Genomic DNA, 18423 nt, shown 5'->3' with positions numbered 1-18423 from the left:
TTGTAATATCAAATAAGGGTGGTTTAAATGCGCTACATGACTAAGATCAACACTCTCCTTTAAAGCTACCACAAGAAAACACAACGCTTAAAAGTATGTGAGGGAAACACCTGCAAAAAGTATTTTGAGGCAAGGTAATAAAAGACTCAATAAAGGCAAAATTAGTAAGTACTCGCTGCTTTTAAACGATGTATGCATGCGTGCGCAAGCACACTGAGCATTGTGTAGCACGTTTTGCCGCGTAGAAGGAATTGCAGAACACCGGTAACACTTTATTTGACATAATAATTATGACATGCCACTGTCATGAGCATTAATGACTGCTTATGACAGATGTCATGTAGTGTCATCCGTAAAATTTATCTTACTTTTGAATAGATGTAAAAGTTTCAAGCTGGACATAAATTTAGTTAGTGACAAAATTTGTCAAGTAAAGTGTTGCCTATTAACCCACAAAAATCAACAAATAACCCGCACGGGAGTATAAGCAGCAGAATTCAAAATGAAGGGAAAAAGTAGCGGTTTATGGTCCGAAAATACGGTATATATATATATATATATATATATATATATATATATATATATATATATATATATACATATATATATACACGTGAGGTCTAACTTCTTCTAACAAAGTCTAACGAGGATCACTCGTTGCCTATATAAATGGCACCTGTTTTAACTCATTATCAGTATAAAAGACACCTGTCCACATCCTCAGTCAGTCACACACAAAACTCCACTATGGCCAAGACTAAAGAGCTGTCGAAGGACACCAGAGACAAAATTGTAGACCTGCACCAGGCTGGGAAGACTGAATCTGCAATAGGTAAAACGCTTGGTGTAAAGAAATCAACTGTGGGAGCACTTATTAGAAAATGGAAGACATACAAGACCACTGATAATCTCCCTCGATCTGGGGCTCCATGCAAGATCTCACCCCGTGGCGTCAAAATGATAACAAGAACGGTGAGCAAAAATCTCAGAACCACACGGGGGGACCTAGTGAATGACCTACAGAGAGCTGGGACCACAGTAACAAAGGCTACTATCAGTAACACAATGCGCCGCCAGGGACTCAAATCCTGCACTGCCAGATGTGTCCCCCTGAAGCCAGTACACATCCAGGCCCGTCTTCGGTTTGCTAGAGAGCTTTTGGATGATCCAGAAGAGGACTGGGAGAATGTGTTATGGTCAGATGAAACCAAAATAGAACTTTTTGGTAGAAACACGGATTCTCGTGTTTGGAGGAGAAAGAATACTGAATTGCATCCGCACAACACCATACCCACTGTGAAGCATGGGGGTGGAAACATCATGCTTTGGGGCTGTTTTTCTGCAAAGGGACCAGGACGACTGATCTGTGTACAGGAAAGAATGAATGGGGCCATGCATCAAGGGATTTTGAGTGAAAATCTCCTTCCATTAGCAAGGGCATTGAAGATGAGACGTGGCTGGGTCTTTCAGCATGACAATGATCCCAAACACACAGCCAGGTCAACAAAGTAGTGGCTTCGTAAGAAGCATTTCAAGGTCCTGGAGTGGCCTAGCCAGTCCCCAGATCTCGACCCAATAGAAAATCTGTGGAGGGAGTTGAAAGTCTGTGTTGCCCAACGACAGCCCCAAAACATCACTGCTCTAGAGGAGATCTGTATGGAGGAATGGGCCAAAATACCGGCAACAGTGTGTGAAAAGCTCGTGAAGAGTTACAGAAAACGTTTGGCCTCCGTTATTGCCAACAAAGGGTACATAACAAAGTATTGAAATGAACTTTTGGTATTGACCAAATACTTATTTTCCACCATGATTTGCAAATAAATTCTTTAAAAATCAAACCATGCGATTTTCTGGGGGGGGTTTTCCACATTCTGTCTCTCATGTTTGAGGTTTATCCATGTTGCCTCCCTAATATTTTCAAGTGGGAGAACTTGCCCAATTAGTGGTTGGCTAAATACTTATTTGCCCCACTGTATATATATATATATATATATATATATATATACAGTATACATACAGTATATAGATATACTTAAATATAAAAAGTCTAAACATACTATATACAGTTAATTATTGGCTTAGGCCTAGTTGATTGCCAGCCAATCACAGGGGACATGTAGACAAACAACCTTCCCTAGCCTGGACTGGCACCGCATTTCCCCTTGGCTTCTGGTTTTGCCCTCCCCACCCCCCACGCAACCCCCCCACTCCAGCTACAGTTCCGGATCCAGTCTGGGAGCACATTTTTTCACTGTTAGTTATTGATGCCTATTGAGTTGGCTTAAATTGAGCGATTTTGTGGATCCGTAATGTTTCCTTCAATACTGTGTTGAAAATTTCTAAGTTTCCTAAGTGTATTGCTCGAAAATACAAGCCTTACATTGGAAATTGAACGGAACCGGAACACTCTCCTCAGGAGGGGTGGGCTGAAGGCTCAGAAACCGGATGCCACATTAAGGTTGGAACGAGAATCAGCCGTTTTTCCTCATGGGTGGAATGCCTGATATCGTGAGGCAACAACAACCTTCCACACTCTCAATCAAACCTATGAAGCATTTGAAGTGTCCTGTCACCCGACCATGCATAATTGTGCGATTTGGGAGGAAACCAGGAACTTGGTACGCCATTGATTGTTCCATATATCCGTAATGAATATATTCTACATATCAATCTGGGAAAGATTCAATCGAGATCTGTTTCAGGGGAGGAACCTTTAAAAATATACACAGCTGATTTTAGTCACACTCACAAAAACATTGTTTTGCATCAAAAAGTTTGTGATGTTTTCTGCTTCTTTAATGAGGAAATTCTATCCAAATATTCACATCGTTATTGTTAATCTCAGTTACGGTTCAACTGTCTTCCATTTCACCTGACAACAGATTCCAGAAGGGCCGTCAGGAGTAGCACACAAAAAAATTGTGTTTCATGTGTTCATTGAGAACTTGGTAGCTTTCATAGATGAACAATGTTCATCTAGTGGTGTGACAAATCAGTAGGGATGAGTGCTACTACCCAAAGATTGACCTAGCAGCAAGTTGACATGGAATGCAATTGAACCATAACACTGCCGGAGCTACTCTGGAGCCAGCCACCAGTTGTGTATGTATGTGGAACATTCCTCCCTTCATCGATATCTGAGAATGAGATGGCTCGCTTGCTTCTTTTGAATGTATACTTTTTAATATTTTATTCTGTGTTTGGATGACTTCCAATGATGCTGGTGTAGCTGCCGATGTGGCTCTGTTATCTGTTTGAGCTCTGACTTCTTTCTATGTTAACTCTAAGCTTTTTTTTAGTTCCCTGGTTTTCACTTGCAGCTATTCCAGCACAGTTGAAAAGTTTCTGTCAATGGAACCCAGTGTGACAGCTTGAGATTTAGGAGATCCTGGAAGAAGGTCTTCCGTGGGTGTTGCTGAATCTGACGAGTCTGGTTTCTTTCTCTTCACCAGGAGATCACTAGGGTTGGGGATCTTGGAAGTCTCAGAACTTGTCAACATGCCACAGCATACTTGGAATCACAAATTATAGAACTGAACAAAAGCTTTAATAGCTGGGGATTCCAAATTCACATAGAGGACATCTTAACTGCAAATTTCTTCCTAGCAGAAGTTTTCAATTTGTCATCTATCTGGCCACATACTGGATGTTGCGTTTACAATGGAAGTTGTATTAAGTTGTATTTATTAACCTTTGAGTACCGTTTCTCTTCCTTCATAATATCATAAAATGCATCAAGAGAAATATTTTGGAGCAGATTGGGGTTTCTGACTAACACGCCGTTTACTGGTTTCGTGAAAAAAAAAAGTGCATTCTCACATCAACACAATTTACTCAGCCAACTGTTTCAGCGGTGATTATCGCCTTTTTCTTTTGCTGTTGAAGAAATGTCCCTCAGAAGAAATTCGAAATCATTGGCTGCTTATACTACATTTGAACTATAAGACAATATACATTAATATTAATGGACACAGATAACACCAAGTGTAGACAAAAACATACGAGAGTAATATACTCATCCAAATCGATACTTCTGCAGGAAGCTCTGATATTAATGGCAAGTATGGGTTTGCATTACACTGTGAAACCATTAAAGGTGTACATAAAGCCAAACCTTTTTCTCGGTCTCAGGGGTCCAAATAGTAAGAAAAAAGAGGAGGATGCAAAAGGTACATCAATAGGCTTCTTTATTATGTTAGGGAACAAAATAATCTTCACTACGATCAATAAGCTCAATAGATCAGCACTGATTAATAAACCCCATAGATACAAGGGAGTATTCGGCTGGCATTCGACCATTCTCCCCCCACAATCATAGCGGCATCATTTTATTACAGATAGTTTTTGCTTTACGATTATATGAGGGCATATCAATCCTGAGTTTATTAGCTGCTATGATGTATTGTAAAGTTAATATTACTTGGGGTGCCAGATTAGTTCTATTCATTTCTTAGCAATGCATCATTGGCTTGTCTATGTGTCGTCTGAAAGATATAATGAACTGTTTTAGGGTGCCAACTTAACATTCATTTGTCATTTTGATTTAACATCACTATCAACATCACCATGACTATTTCTTTTTCCCGTCCTATGATTTCTACCATCAGTATTCGGAGTGACATTCCATCCCACAAATTACAATCTCAACACTTAAAGCAAAACTACGTAACTTTTCAGTTTTGGTCGCTTTTGCGATGCCAGTGGACAAAAGCGGTATAGTTTTGCCTTAAGGAAGAATGCGTTTCCCATGAGGACCAGCGCACAGCCACACAGTGTCCTAAAATCATCAATCAATTAAAAATCAATCTTACAGATACTGCAGATGGATTAAACAACATTTCTGATTCCAGCGGCTGTGTGAAGGATTTATAGTAATAGTAATAAGTAATAAATCCAGTTTTGGCTAAACAATAGCATAGCAACCGTGTGGCTTAGTGTGGCTAACCCCCCTACCTCAGTTGGGTTGTGGGGGGGAGGGGGTGTCATGTCAGCGAGTAAAAGCTGGGCCAATGTTTATTTATTCTGTATGTTCTGGTAGGATAGGACATCACTTTTTGTCTCTTTTGTTGCTTTGCCATATTTGCAAAATTTGCGCAAAGACTTCTGTCTTTATAATGAATGGAGAAAGGGGGAAGTGATGTATGCCGTAAAGCAGTCAGCACATTTGTAGTTTTTTGTTTTGTGTGTAGCAGGGTTCCTGCCACCCTTCTCAAAGTTAATTAGTGCCAGTGAAAGTGATACATACTAGGCCTGAACGATATTGGGAAAAACTATTGCTGCGATTTTTTTTGGGTTTGCAATATATTGCGATATTATATTGCGATATTAAAAAAAAATTATATATATTTTTTCCCAAGATATTTTCACAAGATGACTTAAATAGCTGTTTGGAAAGACTTTAGATCACCACAGTGTACAGTCATCCCTTGTTTTTCGCGGTTAATGGGGACCAGAACCCGCCGCGATAAGTGAAAAACCGCGAAGTAGCCCACCCCCCCATTTTAATTTTTTTTTTGTGTGTGTGTTTTTTGTGCCCAATGTATTTATTCAGATTTAGCATTGGAAAGAGATACATACAGGTTGACCCCAAAAAAAGTTTACACTCAGTTGACTCCTTGTTTAAAAGCCATTGAAACATATCTAAATAGGTTGTCATGCTTAAGTGATTCATTAAGGTCACTCAATGCAGCTGGTAATCTCTCGTCTCTACAATTCCTGTGCTTCTGCTGAAAATGAAGAAAACTTTAGCTGTACCTGAATTGCTGCGTGCCGGTCTGACACCTACTGAGATTGCAGCAAATCTGAGAATATCCAGATGTGCAGTCTACAAAGTTAAAAAAAAGCTGAAAGATATTGGAACAGCCTCACGAAAACCTGGGTTTGGAAGTGCCGATCTGTGCGGACCAAAAAGTTGATTGACAAGGTGATATGTGGCCACCCCAGAGTCCAGATCTCAATCCCCTGGATTATAGCATATGGGCAACTGTGGAGGACAGTGCCTGTAAGAAGCCACAAACTTCTGTGGCAGCCTTGGAGAGGTCCATTGTTAGATCTTGGGAAAAGATGACAGCATCCTACATAAAGAAGCGTTCCGCAGGCGCCTGGAGGCTGTTGTGACACTTAAGGGAGGACACATTGAAAAATAGAGTGTACTGTACATGTTATTTACAATAATGTATCATTTGTGATTCAATTCTAATTCTAAGCTGAATAAACATGGCATTTAAGTTGTATTATGGCAGTGTAAACTTTTTTTGGGGTCACCGTGTATAAGACATATTTTTTTCTCACTCCCCCCCCCCCAAAGTGATTTAAAAAATGTATATAAATAAATGGTTTTTAAGCACTTCAAATTTCATAATTATGATAAGTTTTAAACATAACTGTCCAACCAAATCATTTTTGAACAAGAATAAAGTACTGTAGCAGATAAATGCTTGGCTTTATTAAATGTTTCCTGTTTATCTACTTTAGCTGTGACCGTTGAAGTGACATGTAGAAATTTCAAACTCCTCATGATCACTTCTGGCATTTAAATGTCTCCAACGTCCCCACAGTACACACATTCATTCCAGCGCGGCTTCCTTTCAACAGTTTAACAAGTTATACGATGATTGACAGATGCCCGTGTGAAGTCTGCTTCTTTGGCCAGATCAAAGCCATTGTTGTGCCGCAGTGACTGAGAGGATCAAAAGGCTGGGAGAGGGAGGGTAGGAGGCTGTGCGCAGACCAGAAAGTGAGGCGTATGTGGATCAAAAAAAAGAAAAACTATCGCACGTGCTTGCGATGGGACTATTGCGCACACGCACATCGCGATGGCGATGTTTAAACGATATATCGTTCAGGCTTAATACATACTCTCTCAAGATATGAAAGAGGTGTCATTCTACTAGTTGTCAATTAACATATCATCACAAATGTTAGGAAAATGTTTTATATATGGTTGAAAAGTTACTTAATGTTGCTTTAAACACCAGCGTCAGTGCTTTGAAAATGTATTCAACCTGCTGTCTTCCCCAATTGTGTTACAAGTATAACTTCAGATTTGTTTTTTGTTTTGTTTTTTTTAACAATTGATTCACATACAGTGCCTTGCAAAAGTATTCGGCCCCCTTGAACCTTGCAACCTTTCGCCACATTTCAGGCTTCAAACATAAAGATATAAAATTTAAATTTTTTGTCAAGAATCAACAACAAGTGGGACACAATCGTGAAGTGGAACAAAATTTATTGGATAATTTAAACTTTTTTAACAAATAAAAAACTGAAAAGTGGGGCGTGCAATATTATTCGGCCCCCTTGCGTTAATACTTTGTAGCGCCACCTTTTGCTCCAATTACAGCTGCAAGTCGCTTGGGGTATGTTTCTATCAGTTTTACACATCGAGAGACTGACATTCTTGCCCATTCTTCCTTGCAAAACAGCTCGAGCTCAGTGAGGTTGAATGGAGAGTGTTTGTGAACAGCAGTCTTCAGCTCTTTCCACAGATTCTCGATTGGATTCAGGTCTGGACTTTGACTTGGCCATTCTAACAACTGGATACGTTTATTTTTGAACCATTCCATTGTAGATTTGGCTTTATGTTTTGGATCATTGTCCTGTTGGAAGATAAATCTCCGTCCCAGTCTCAGGTCTTGTGCAGATACCAACAGGTTTTCTTCCAGAATGTTCCTGTATTTGGCTGCATCCATCTTCCCGTCAATTTTAACCATCTTCCCTGTCCCTGCTGAAGAAAAGCGGGCCCAAACCATGATGCTGCCACCACCATGTTTGACAGTGGGGATGGTGTGTTCAGGGTGATGAGCTGTGTTGCTTTTATGCCAAACATATCGTTTTGCATTGTGGCCAAAAAGTTCAATTTTGGTTTCATCTGACCAGAGCACCTTCTTCCACATGTTTGGTGTGTCTCCCAGGTGGCTTGTGGCAAACTTTAAACGAGACTTTTTATGGATATCTTTGAGAAATGGCTTTCTTCTTGCCACTCTTCCATAAAGGCCAGATTTGTGCAGTGTACGACTGATTGTTGTCCTATGGACAGACTCTCCCACCTCAGCTGTAGATCTCTGCAGTTCATCTAGAGTGATCATGGGCCTCTTGGCTGCATCTCTGATCAGTTTTCTCCTTGTTTGAGAAGAAAGTTTGGAAGGACGGCCGGGTCTTGGTAGATTTGCAGTGGTCTGATGCTCCTTCCATTTCAATATGATGGCTTGCACAGTGCTCCTTGAGATGTTTAAAGCTTGGGAAATCTTTTTGTATCCAAATCCGGCTTTAAACTTCTCCACAACAGTATCTCGGACCTGCCTGGTGTGTTCCTTGGCTTTCATAATGCTCTCTGCACTTTAAACAGAACCCTGAGACTATCACAGAGCAGGTGCATTTATACGGAGACTTGATTACACATAGGTGGATTCTATTTATCATCATCGGTCATTTAGGACAACATTGGATCATTCAGAGATCCTCACTGAACTTCTGGAGTGCGTTTGCTGCACTGAAAATAAAGGGGCCGAATAATATTGCACGCCCCACTTTTCAGTTTTTTATTTGTTAAAAAATTTAAATTATCCAATAAATGTTGTTCCACTTCACAATTGTGTCCCACTTGTTGTTGATTCTTGACAAAAAAATAAAATTTCATATCTTTATGTTTGAAGCCTGAAATGTGGCGAAAGGTTGCAAGATTCAAGGGGGCCGAATACTTTTGCAAGGCACTGTAGTTATGTACAAGTTATGTACATCTATTCAGCAAACATCGCACAACTAAAAAATCCGCATGTCTTTCAGCACCTGTTTTTTTTTTTTTTTTTTTTTTTTTCCCAGTTGAGTTAAATTTAGTTAATTGTTTTGTTTTTTTGTTTTTGTTTTTCTTTTGCTGTTGAGTCTGAAGCCAAATCAAATGAAAAGCCAAGAGACTGTTGAAAGGCTGATTTAGGGTAGCATGGCTCTTTCCAAGAAAAGAGACTTGAGCGATTTTTCTTTGCCAGCCAGCATTTGGTTGTGTTACAATGCAAAAACGTAACGGTTCAGCACTACATCCTCCAGTGCATGGCATTAATGACCAACAGGCAGGGATTACAAAGTTGTTATTATTATGATACGATTATTTAAAAATTGAAAAAAAAAGCCACTAAAACACATCTACCTACAGACTTCTGCACTGTGTTCAACTGGATCCAGAAATCTCTCCAAACAAGTTAGAGGCAAAGTTGAAGAAACTACAAATGAGTGTTGGTTATAAATTTAAAATACCTGTATTGTTTTCCAAGAAGTATTGTCAAACCTATCATAATAAAAAGGAATCAGGATTCCCCACCACAACTGACAGAACAGGCAAGAAGGACGATAGGTTATGTTCACATTGAAAGTGATGCCCAATTCATTTTTTTTCCAATTCGGATTTTTCCAATGTTTTTGTGTAGCTGTTTATATTGCACAAACATATGCGACTTACAGTGTGAAAAGAATGCGTAATGGACGTCACACGCATGCACAATGCGTCACATGTTGGGGTGTTCATGCAAGTAAATATGGTCTTTTTGGGGGGTCTCAGACATCACACTTTTGAGGATTTTATGCTACAGGATCCAACATATGTTTTAACCTGATAGCTTCACACGCCGTGTTCTGGCCTTCTCATTTGTAGTTTGCATGTTCTCTCCTTGCCCGCGTGGGTTTTTTGTGGGTCTTCCTATTTCCTCCCACACCCCAAAATTTTGCATGGTAGGCTGATTGAACGCTGCTAATTGACCCCTGGTATGAGTGTGTGCATGAATGGTTGTTTGTCTCATTGTGTCCTGCGATTTGCTGGCAACTCATTTAGGGTGTACCCCACTTACTGCCAACAGTTAGCTGGGAGAGGCTCCAGCTCCCTCTGACCCTCATGAGGATAAGAGGCTCAGATGATGAATGAATGAACAAATTATCTTCATGTGCAGTATCAAGAAGTAAAATGTATTTGTTTTGCTTTTGTCTATCATTGCTTGTTCGCATCTGCTGTTTGTTTTGTCGATAAGTGTTGACATAATATTGCTTGTGGACGGATGAGCCTTCATGGTTCAGACGCAGATTTCAGTTCACTGCAGTTCATGCAATACGTGGAATTTAAGGGTGGCCGACGAATGTCATTGCATGTAATTGACTTTCCTATACTGCATATGATTTTAAAATGAGTTTTTCGGTAAAATATTGTCTATAAAGTTTATTAGCAATAAAACAAACAACAAAAATGAGTGAAAAAAAAAAAATAATAATTTTTTTTTTTTTTTTAATAATGGTGTCGAACAGATCATGTGACTAGCACCTTAGACGGTCATTTGCTTTGCTCAACCAAAACCTTCCAAGGACCGAAGAGGCAAGATACGTAATTTTTGAAAACCTAAGCTTTCAAAAGCGACAACAACTATTGAGTAAGAACCAACGAGGGAAAATGTGGACCATGAAACGCCAGAGAGCACCGCCAAAATGGTGAGTGCTGTTTCAATTTGCCCCACTAAAGACGCTAATTGTACAACAGAGCCAACACCGGTGTCTTGCCAATGTAGGTACCTCCACAAAAATTGTACCCACTGGCCACGGGAGCACACACACACACACACATATTAGTTATGATTTATGTCGACTTAAACAATTAATTGAAGCTAGAAAAACACACAGTTATATATTTTGGACATCAACATTTATTAAACTGGAGAAACTCCATACAGGACTTGAATTAGAGTAATAACTTTTTGGTCATCCTATGAGTAAAAGAGTAAAAAAAAAAAAAAAGAAAAAAAAAGGCCTTTTTTTTTTACATTCAGTATGTATCTTACGTTATATGACAGAAATATATATATTTTTTTGTTTTTGTTTTGATGGATGGGCCATGTTTTAAAACCTCGTAGATTACTACATCATCGAAACATGCAAATCAAGCAAATCAGTGCTGTGGGTACGCTCAGGGGATATAATTTTTGACGGGGTTAACTACATTTTCACGACATCAGCGGGTGTACCATATTCAATGGATGACGATCTTGGCGAAATGTATAGCTGTCCTAAGCAGCCTGATTTAGAATTCCCATCAAGAGTGATGGGAAACAAAAATGCTCATGTTCAACTTATTATTAGAAATATTTTTGTAAGTTAATTTTATTGCTGACACTGCATTTCGGGGTCATCAACATGTTGTCCCCCCTGCCCCAAAAGTGAAACTCCACCTAAGGTTCATGCAAAATTTCCATATGTCCTGGGAGTCATTCCAATACATAGGCAATTGAATGGGCACCTACTAATGAAATATGACAAACTACCGATTGTGTGTCCCAGTCCAAAAGTGGATTGCATTTGCCATCTGGAAGCTGGCCACCGACAGTGAGTACAGGATCATCAACCAAATTTTTGGAGCTGGCACTGTTGAGCACTGTGTTCAACTGCATCTGGAAAATGTGTAATGCAGTCCTCAAGGAGCTTCTCACTGTGCACATCATAGTGCCTGATGCATCAACGTTAGAAGATATGTCCAAATATTTCAGAAACTGTTGGAAAGTTCCACAATATGTGAGTGCAAAATATGGCAGCTTCATGCCAAGAAATAAACGCACCTAGGGGGATGGCATTCAGTTGTCCTGCATTCTCTTTTGGATGGCAAATGACTTTTCTGGGTGATTTGAGTGTTGGATTTCCTGGATATGTGCATAATGTAAGAGTCAGTCACATCTGTGGAATATTTTAAGTGATGGAGAGTTAATAGCACCGAACAAAGAAACTTGACGACCCAGCATACCCTATGCTGAAGTGGCTCATGAATCCATTTTCAGACAAAGGCAATCCCATGCCCATACTGTCACAGATGCTGGCTTTTGAATTGAGTGCTGTTAGCAACTTGGGTTGTTTTTGTCGTCTTTCGTCTGGATGACATGGCATCCCAGTTTTCCATTAGGAGCTTCAAATCGTGATTTGACCGCAGAACAGTTTTCCACTTTGCCACACTCCATTTTAAGCGAACCCCAGCCTAGTGAATACTGTTTAGAAACAGCTTCTTCTTGGCACTGTAGAGTTCCATCCAGCAGCAGCGGATGGCACACGGGACTGTGTACACAGAATATGGTTTCTGGAAGTATTGCTGAATTTACAGTAACATTCCTGTTTTTGGTGCAGCTCCATTTAAAGTCCCAAAGATCATGGACATCCAGTCAGTTTTTTTGGCCTTGACAGCTACATGCACTGATTTCTCTAGATTTTCTCAAGATATTGATGATATTATGGACCGTAGATGAGGAAATCCCCAAATTCCTTGCAACCGTAAGGTTAGGAACATATTGTTGTTTAACTAAGTATATCCTCTCACACTTGTTCACAAAGATGGGAACCTCCCCCCATCTTTGCTTGTGAATGACAGAATTCATGGAATGGGAGCTCTTTTTATACCCAATCAGGCACCCACTCATTCCTGTACTCACGGTTTGCCACCTGTCCCCAGCTCTTTTGGTACGTATTGCAGCCATAAACTTCTAAATTAATGATGTAACACCTATGACGGGATTACAGTCAATTAATTATGCTATGGGCTAGTACTAGGTTCGGCTACTGAAGCAGTATACGCATAAACCAAACAAATGACTTGGACAAGTTATGGTGTTGAACTGCCGGCCTATTTTTTATATACAAAACAACACATACAACATACATACACTTAACATAAAGAATTGAAAAAAAAAAAAACAAATTTCAAAGAAGGAAATTTGTTCCCTGATTGAATAAGTCAGTTTTTTTCCGTTAAGATCTCTTTCTCTGTTATAATCAGTTATTTTTGATTATTTGTAGGATGTATTTATCAATTATTTTTCCTATCTTATGATCAGTTATTTTTGATTATTTTTAGGATCTATCAACCCGGGTTGTTGTTTTTCAGATTTCAAATTTTTCTTTTTAATCAATTGATTTCTTTAACTTCCTCAATTTTATAGACATTTGTTTTCTGTTTTGAGTTTCAATATTCATTTTTTTCCATCAAATGGTTTGCTTTTGTTGATCAACAAAATTGGTAAGTCAATAACACTAAAAGTATTAAAGACAGAAGCAGAATAATAAAAATGACAAGAAGCGTTAACTCAAAACAATTCAGCAAAAGGCTGAACGGCTCCAATAGAAAGGAGTCTGTCTTTTCCCTGTATCAATGTCCGTTTTTACAGTCTCTCTTGGCTGCTTTCTTGTGATCCAGAGGGGAAAAAAATCCTCCGCTGGGAAAAAAATATGGTGGATCCTACCAGATTGAAAGATGTCAAACCGGAGTCTCGCGTGCCTCTCGCTCCTGCGGAAGGCACAGTTCAATGGTTCGTCTTTGGATTAGCTCGTCATCTTGTATCCCGGTTGGAAATTCTCTCTCCAACAACTGTTCAGTCACTTCTGAATCAAGCTTTAATAGCCTATCGAATTCACAAAAATACATAAATAAATAAACTAACTCGCACACTAAAGAGCTCTAAGTATGATTAAAAATAAAGTTATCGTCGAGTGAAGTCGACAAAAGTGCAGTGGCGCACGTTATAAACCGACAGAGCAGGTGGCTAGGCTAGGCAAAAAGGAGACATTTTGCGACGTCATACATTCAATTAACCACCATTTCTTGGTTCACAACAATCGTGTGACAGAAATATCATGAACTGACACTTTTAGCTTACACTAACTCATATAATATGAACTAAAATATTAAACAAATATAAGTATATTTTTGAACTCACCAAGTCCCTTTCAGCAAGCAGTTTGTCACCAAGATGAACAGTGCTTGTGAATAATCCAAAAATACACCTTTCACAGTTAAAATAAAAGTTTTAGTGTCATAGTTTTAATGAAATTTTAATCTTTTTAGCAGTTAGTCTAAGTGGATGTACCGCTTCCCTTCCTCAATCACGAATGAGCAATAGTGTTGTATCGGTCGCGAACGATTCGTTCTTTTTGAACGAATTGTTTAGGTGAACGAGACCGAACTAATCACCATCTGCACTGATTCGTTCTATGAAGTTGGTGCTTGTTCACTGCGTGGGAGGGCGTTGAGCAAGCGGCAGCGTCTTCTGACATCGCACACGACCAATCAGACGCCAGTCTCATCGCGGGCAGGGGAGGGACCGGAAACAGAATCAGGGCGTATGTCACTCACTTCCACGTGTGGCCAATAAGCAGCCAGCGTGCAGGCAGGGGGGCAAGACTGAGTTTTGTCACTTCCCGTTCAGTGACTCGGTCCTCCGGCTCCTGACCTAGCTTGCTGCTAACTTGACTTTCCAGTAATGACTATGCGGTGAACGAATCAAAAAATGAAAGGAAAGGACTTTGTCACATATTTGTTAACGTGGAGCCTATCAAATGCAGCTCAAAAAGACAAAAACACCACACAAATCTAGCGAGCATGGTTTAGTGTACTACTTTTCTCAACAGACTCGGGACTACCTATTACGACATACTATCAAATTTACAGTAATTTAAAACACGGGTAGCTACGAGGCAAGCAAAAGCTGAGCTGCGGTCGCGTGACGGCAGTGAAGCGGGCAGAGAACTGTCACTATATGGAGGCTTCATGGCAGCGATATTTACCTCATATGTGCACAGAAAAAAAGAATATATAGTATGATCACCATAATACTGATTTGCAATGAAACGGTGTATCCATGTCCATTTTTTCCAAGTGTTTTTTTTTTTTTTTTCGTGTCAGGTGTTGGTTGGTTTGACAAATTATGTCAATCCGTCCATCATGTGCTACTCAAGCGCCCCAAAACAACGCACATGGACACGGGAGATGTCGCAATATGTCTACATTTTTCTTATCAGACTAATGAGAGTAGAAAGGCGATATCGTAAAGAGCAAACAATTATTTCTCGTCAGCATTTGACGATCTGAGATGCGGAGACGACAGGGGAGCTGACCGGATTATTTTATTTATTAATACCAGTGCAATTCAATACGATCACCATAATACTGATTTGCAATGAAACTGTATATACATGTCAATTTTTTCCGAGTGTTTTATTTATTTTTTTTCGTGTCAGAGCGTGTCGGTTGGTTTGACAAATTATGTCAACCCGTCCATCATGCGCTACTCAAGCGCCCCGAAACAACACACGCGGACACGGGAGATGTCGCAATATGTCTACATTTTTCTTAACAGACTAATGAGGGTAGAAAGGCGACATCGTAAAGAGCAAGCAATCATTTCTCGTCAGCATTTGACGATCTGAGATGCGGGGACGACAGGGGAGTTGACCGTATTATTTTATTTATTAATACCAGTGCAAAAATTCAATACGATCATCTTAATACTGATTTGCAATTAAACTGGCAAATATCAAAATGTAGTATTGTCTTTATTTCAGAGCAGCACATTCGACAACTAGCTATTTACACTTATAGTTTTAACAATAGTGACTAAAAATAATAGTGATGAGCAGAAAAACAAAAATACAACAGAGCGAGAGGTAAATATGATGTGTTGGTCGTTCCATATTTAGAAATTAAACTTTCGATTTATTTTTATTTTCGTGACAGCAAGCATGCTGCGTTGGCTGGTCGCAGCAGCATTGTAAATGTGATCAAGAACATGCTAAAGAAAGTCCGTGCGCCCCCGACCCCAACCCCCCGCTCCCCCCACAAAAGGAAAATGTTTAACCGTGTCCTCAATCGAAATGCAAGCACGAGCCATGACTTTGAGCTCATAGAACTAGGACAGACGATGCGGAAGTTCTCCCTCGCTTTTGCAGCAGCGGGAGGGAGGGAGACGAGGCTGTCTGTGAAAGCAGAATGATATTGCCTGTCACTCATTACTGAAACTACGACGAGCGGTCAATGAGGAGCTTGTGTGCAAGAGAGAGGGAGGGACCAAGAATGTCACTTCCCGTTCAGTTATACTGCGAAGCGGTCTTTGGTGATTCGTTCGGCAACGTCACTTCCCGTTCACTAACCGAACGATTCATTTGGGCGGGGAGGGAGATGAGGGGGGCGAACGATTCGTTGAACGATTCGTTTGAACGAATCTTTTTACTGAACGATCCGGAATGGATTCATTTACTCAAGTGAACGACAGATCCCGTCACTAATGAGCAATAGCGGTGAAAGTGCGCATTCTACAGGTTAGTGCATTTCGCCAATTTAGATTTTCAAAATAAAAGCATAGCGGAAATCTTTTACTTTTTATTTCTTTTAAATCAAATAATTGTTAGTTTACTGATTATATCAGGTTTTAAATATTTTTTGAAACATAGATTTTTAAACAAATTTCCAATCTAATGTTTAGACAATGTATTCTTTTAATTGTTGTCTTAATCAATGGCTCTTAATTTGGTAACTATGTTAACCTGGGTTACACCGACGATGTGTTAAAAACAATAAAGTTGATCAATTTGATTAAATATATTGTCTTTGTTGTATATTCAATCAAATATAGATTAAACATGAGTTGCAAATCCTCATTATATTCTGTTTTTTAGTTTAAAGGAGCATTATGTAAGAATGGTGGCCAAATATGGTACTACAACCAAGATTAAAATAATCCCACAGTTAAATTGCTGCACAAATAAATCATCATTTTTAGCGATGAAGGTGAACATAAAAGAGAGATTCCCCCCCTTCAAAATAAAAGGCAAAATACGAGCACAGGTTATAGTTTGTCAGGAGGAGAACGACTGTACAGGGAGTCTCCGGGTTTCGACGTACCTGACTTACATTTTTCTGACTATACGACACCGGAGTCTCGTCCGCCATTTTGTCTACTGTCACTTTTTTTAGTCGCATAAACAGCCTCTAGTTCGCGTTGCCGTTCTTCATGTCAGGATGGGTTGGCGTGGCTCAGTGGTAGAGTAGCCGTTCCCCAACCCAGATATTGTGGGTTTGGTTCTCCGCTCTGAGCAAGATACTGAAGCCCACGTTTCTCCTGGTGCTGCGTCACCAGTTGGTGGATGGGGATGTAGTGTGAAGGGGGCTTGAAGGTCGAAACGCACTATATAAGAATGACTCCATTTACCATTCATGTCAGGATTCCCCTCCTCCCCCAGCAGGGTCGCCGCCATCCCGTAGTTCCTTTTGGCCTTGTTCTCATGCTGCTGCTTTTCCCCCAGCGCAGACTCCGCTTGCTAGTCCCGATCCGGTTTTTTGAGTTCGGATGGCAGGCTTGCGTTGAGAGACATGATGCTGGCAACCTGAGCGGCCATGATATCCCCCCTTTCCCACCCCCTTCCCACTCTTTCTACAGCGCCCTTTTCTCTCAGCAAGGCGACTCACTCACGAGTAAACACCGAATGGTCATTGAATATAACAGCATTGAACATTAACGTTCCTCACAGTACAGTGGAACCTCGACCTACGATCCTTTCGACATCCGACGTAAAATTTGAATTGTCATTTGCCTCGACATATGACGCTATGCTCGAATTACGATTTATGATGGCTTCACAATTTCATTGTTTTCCCGTAAAACAGACGCACGGCAGATTATACCGAGAGAGAAATCAACATGGGTCTCAAGAAGGTTACTGTAGAGGGTGAAAAAAGGAAAAAGGTGATGCTTACCATTGAAATTACGGAATTAAGGAAATGGAAGAAAAATATGAGCGTGGTGAGCACGTCAGTGAACTGGCTCGTCAATCCGGCCTAAATATATCTACAAACTCGAGGTCGACTCTCATTATTATTATTGTAACATCGGCAAGGAAGTCGCCGGCTTTGTGAGGTTTTTAATCATTTATTTCAGAACTTGTGCAACACAACACGGCTACTGTTCGCCAACACCAACAACAACAGAACATGGAAAGGAAAAGTAAAAACTCTGCCGTACCTCTGTCACTTTGTCATCAGTCACATGACAGAATGCAAAACACAACCGCTACATAAGAAATCAATTAATTGCATTATTATTTATATTATTCCGATTTGTATTTATAATGTATTTGTTTTGCCATGTGTAATTGCTACCTGTAATTGTATTTGCAGTATTTATTAAAGATTTGGCGCAGGCTTTTGGGCTGTAGAACGAATTAATTGAATTATAATGCATTCTTGTGGGAAAATCCCGCTCAACATACGGCAATTTCGACATAAAAACCAGGTACTGGAAGGAATTAAATTGGTATGTAGATCTACCACTGTTATCTTTAACTATATATTTTATCAATATTAATTATTAATATTATATTATATAATACATGTTTTTGGATAGTTATTTTGAGATTTAAGGGGTACTTAGGGGTACTTAAAGGGTTAATTCCTTATGCGGAAATTCAGGTTACATCGCCAACGTAGGAACGGAGCTCGTTCTTAACACAGGGACTACCTGTACTTTTTTTGACAACATATAAACTCACTGGCCAATAATATTTCATTGGTAACGCACTGACAGTATCCAAAAATATGATTTTATACCTCCATCCATTTCAGTTACCGACCAACATTTGCATGCGTTG

The sequence above is a fragment of the Corythoichthys intestinalis genome, chromosome 7 (assembly GCF_030265065.1).
Source record: "Corythoichthys intestinalis isolate RoL2023-P3 chromosome 7, ASM3026506v1, whole genome shotgun sequence".
In the NCBI taxonomy this organism is placed as follows: domain Eukaryota; kingdom Metazoa; phylum Chordata; class Actinopteri; order Syngnathiformes; family Syngnathidae; genus Corythoichthys; species Corythoichthys intestinalis.
This window is presented reverse-complemented; position numbering follows the sequence as displayed.